Source organism: Mus caroli, chromosome 17, assembly GCF_900094665.2.
Source record: "Mus caroli chromosome 17, CAROLI_EIJ_v1.1, whole genome shotgun sequence".
Taxonomy (NCBI): domain Eukaryota; kingdom Metazoa; phylum Chordata; class Mammalia; order Rodentia; family Muridae; genus Mus; species Mus caroli.
Window position 1 is genome coordinate 12,845,962 of NC_034586.1, and position 4,760 is coordinate 12,850,721.

The 4,760-nt window shown below is 35.5% G+C and overlaps 1 pseudogene; it reads left to right on the forward strand.

Moving 5' to 3' along the window:
- Positions 1 to 6: 6 nt before the first annotated feature.
- Positions 7 to 3,533, forward strand: LOC110312579 (annotated as a pseudogene).
- Positions 3,534 to 4,760: the final 1,227 nt, after the last annotated feature.

Sequence of the window (4,760 nt, forward strand, 5' to 3'; positions counted from 1 at the left end):
TCAGGTATTTGATTGTGTTTGTAAGGCTTTCCTNTAAGACAGAAAACACGGAAACACTGCCTTAACAGACAGTACCATTTCAAGCACAGCCCCATTCATTCTACAGTGTAGATCTGCCAGTCTGTTTAGTCTCATACCACTCAGCTAGTATAAAAAGTGTTCACATTGAATATGAAATCAGTTTATATCCAAAACTATCTGATATGCAAACAGTCCATAGTATACTGATGTTACTCATATACTTGTGTCAAGGTTGCTTATATTATTGAATGTGGAAGTTCATGGAAGTGAAAAAGTTTGTTGTGAAATCTTAATCTAAATGCCACATGTCTATGAGGAACAAAAATTAAAACTAAGTGAATACAAGGTATATATATATATATATTGTTATTATTCCTTACATAGTTGTATTATATGGGACAGATATATCTCTGTCTGTCTATGTGTCTGTCTATCTGTCTATGTATCTGTCTTTCTAATCTATCATCTATTCATTGAACATAAATGATTCAATACTCTGCTTAAGGTGAGCTAAACCTACATAGCTCGCTCAGGACAATTAGAAGATTGGTTAATTTTCCCAACTTAGAATAAATTTGTTGAAAATTATGAAGGTGTACAATTAATTAAAATCATAACTTCTTTGTGAATACATCAAAAAACTCAGACTGCAGAAAATACCTATGAGTATTAGTAATGTAGAAATGTTCTGTTTCTCCTGTTGAACTTCCCAAATGTTGTATGGCTCATATTATAGGAAAATTCATGAATCCAATCATTGTGGTAAAGCTGTGAATGCTTGCACATTTTGTCAAATATATGAAAAACCTCAAAGATGAAAAAGATTGTAACTTTGGGCCATGTGATAAATACTTTTTCCATTACAGGTACTTTTAAAGATGTAAATAATAACCATAATGAATCAAAACACCATTAATAAAAACAACATGATAGAACCTTATTATATCTGATTCCTCTTTACAATTAGAATAGATTGTTAACCTAATCCATACAGATAAATGATTCATTGGTATAATAAATGGGGTAAAACTTATACGTGTACCAATTGCATACATAGTCTTAAATAAAATCTTACTGTAGAGAAACACTCTGAAAATATCTAATGTGTTAAACTCTATTTATATCACAGGCATCTTCAAAGGGATGGACCAAATAATACTGGAGAGAAACCCTTTGAATGTATTCAATATGATGGAGCCTTTGCAAGAAACCATCATCATCAGTTACATAAGAGCACTGGATCTTTCATGTCTTATACTGATCATCGAATACATAGAAGACCACACACTGGAGAAAAAGTCTATGATGGTAACCAATGTGGTAAAACCTTTTCATTTCACAGCCATTTTCAAATCCGTAAAGGAACATATACTGGAGAAAAACCCTATGAATGTAATCAATGTGGGAAAGCCTTTGCACGTCACAGCAATCTTCAAGTCCATAAAAGAACACATACTGGAGAGAAACCCTATGAATGTAAACAATGTGGCAAAGCCTTTGCATGGCACAATACTCTTCGAAAGCATAAAATAACACATACTGGAGAGAAACCCTATGAATGTAATCAATGTGGCAAAGCCTTTGCATTTCACAGCAATCTTCGAAACCATAAAGTAACGCATACTGGAGAGAAACCCTATGAATGTAACCAATGTGGCAAAGCCTTTGCATATCGCAAAACTCTTAAAATCCATAAAGAAGAAACACATACTGGAGAGAAATCCTATGAATGTAACCAGTGTGGCAAAGCCTTTGCATGTCGCAGATATCTTCAAATCCATAAAAAAACTCATACTGGAGAGAAACCCTATGAGTGTAACCAATGTGGCAAAGCCTTTGCATATCACAGATCTCTTCAAAACCATAAAAGAACACATACTGGAGAGAAACCCTATGAATGTAATCAATGTGGCAAAGCCTTTGCATGTTTTAAAAATCTTCAAAGACATAAAAAAACACATACTAGAGAGAAACCTTATGAATGTAACCACTGTGGCAAAGCCTTTACACATGCCTTTCATCTTCAGTGTGATCAAAGAATACATACTGGAGAGAAACCCTATGAGTGTAAACAATGTGGTAAAACCTTTACATGTCACAGTTATCTTAAAATCCATGAAAGGATACATACTGGAGAGAAACCCTATGAATGTAAACAATGTGGTAAAGCCTTTACATGTCACAGTTATCTTAAAGTCCATGAAAGGATACATACTGGAGAAAAACCCTATGAATGTAATCAATGTGGGAAAACATTTGCAGGTCGCAGCAATCTTCAAATCCATAAAAGAACACATACTGGAGAGAAACCCTATGAATGTAAACAATGTGGCAAAGCCTTTGCATTGCACAGTACTCTTCAAAAGCATAAAATAACACATACTGGAGAGAAACCCTATGAATGTAATCAATGTGGCAAAGCCTTTGCATTTCACAGTACTCTTCGAAAGCATAAAATAACACATACTGGAGAGAAACCCTATGAATGTAACCAATGTGGCAAAGCCTTTGCATATCGCAAAACTCTTAAAATCCATAAAGAAGAAACACATACTGGAGAGAAATCCTATGAATGTAATCAATGTGGCAAAGCCTTTGCATGTCGCAGATATCTTCAAATCCATAAAAGAACACATACTGGAGAGAAATCCTATGAATGTAACCAGTGTGGCAAAGCCTTTACACAATTTGTTCATCTTCAGTGTCATGAAATAACACATACTGAAAAGAAACCCTATGAATGTAACTAATGTGGCAAAGCCTTTACACATCACAGTACTCTTCAAAAGCATAAAAGAACACATACTGGAGAGAAATCCTATGAATGTAACCAGTGTGGCAAAGCTTTTACACAATTTGTTCATCTTCAGTGTCATCAAAGGATACATACTGGAGAGAAACCCTATGAATGTAAACAATGTGGCAAAGCCTTTACATGTCACAGTAGTCTTCAAATCCGTAAAAGACATACTGGAGAGAAACCCTATGAATGTGATCAATGTGTCAAAGCCTTTGCATGTCGCAGCCATCTTCAAATCCATAAAAACACCCATACTGGAGAAAAAACCTGTGTATGTAAACAATGTGGCAAAGCATTCGCATGTCACAGTACTCCATGAAATCATAAAATATCACATACTGGAGAAAACCCTATGAATGTAATTAGCGTGGTAAAACCTTTGCATGACACAGTCAGCTTCAAGCACATAAAAGAATACATACTGATGAGAAACCCTGATAATGCAGTGAATGTGGTCAAGGCTTTGCTATGGTGGTCTGAAAAGGAATTTTAAAAACAAATTCTTGTGAGAACCCTGTAAATGTAATCAATCTAATAAAGCCATTTGTTAGCAGTCACCTTCTAAGGGATGCANCATAGTTTGTGGGAATATAGTGGGTGGGTGTGTCTGATTCTTTTGCCTACTCTCGGGATGGTTTTTGTCTTAATTATTTGCTTTGCTAGGTTTGATATGAGAGTTTGTGCCTATTTTTATTAAAATATGGTATGCCTTNTTCATTTGCTATCCCCAAGTATGCTGCTTTTTTTTTCAGGGGAAATGGTAGAATAAATGGGTGTGATGTTAGTTTGGGAGGGATATAGAGAAGTGGAGGGATGTGTACTGTGGTCCAGATATAAAGTGAGAGATGAGAACAAAGTAAAAAAAATAAAAAGAATGTAACTGTACATATTTACACACACATACACACCTTTTAAACAAGGTATGAATTAAGTATATAATAAGTTGTAACAAACTAAGATAACCTAGGTATAGAATNTTCAGTGTATGTCTCCATGCCCTCAAGGATCATAAGGCGATATTGGTTCATCGGGTCAGTGGGAGCACACAGCAAACTTCAGGTTCACAAGCCCAGTGCAAATGGACAATGAATGATCAGTGCAGTACGCTGCAGCTGGCAGGGAGTCAGAACAACTTTTTGGTGATTGAAGGCTTATATAATTTGCAGGACTGGGGATAGGAACTTCCAGAATGGGTAAAGCTGAATGCTGAGAATACCAAAATGCCTCATTAGCAGGGGCAAGCATTTCAGGAATCTGAGAATCTAGGAGTATGGGTTTCTTAATCAGGATGAAGTTAGTTCATCCTATATTCCAGTTAAGTCACTGTGATATTCCTAAGGGTGAGTTCTGTGCAAGGGCTTTTAATTCCCCAGACAAGGTCAGAAAGTAGAAGCCCCAAAAATGAAGGCCATTTTCCATTATGTGTTGACAGAAAAGGCAATTTACACATTGGTGGACTGTAACCTTAATTAGCAGAGTTTTCCCACATTTAAAAGTATAAATATTGGGTTATAAGTTTTAGCCTAATTTTTAACAGATTTTTACCATATGTAATAAACTTACAAATGTGAACATAATTTTCAGCATACTCAGAAGACATATTTGTTGAAGACCACAGGCATTTTAGAGGTAAATATTTTAAAACTATTAAATAGCAACATCTTAGACACAAGTACTTTTAAAATGTGGGGGGGCAGATAAATTTTATATATGAGGTACTATTTATTGCTTTCTCAGAAGTCTGTGAGTCTATCTACCTCAAGACCCAACTAATCCATTCTTAGGCACAAATCCAACAGATACTACATCTTACCGCAAGGACACTTGCTCAATTTTGTGAATGCAGAGGATTCCTGCTCATTGGATGATGAATACTTGGATGTTCTATGAAACTAAAAGTTTACAAGAGAAGGGCTGTATCTGCCCATAATGTGGAAGG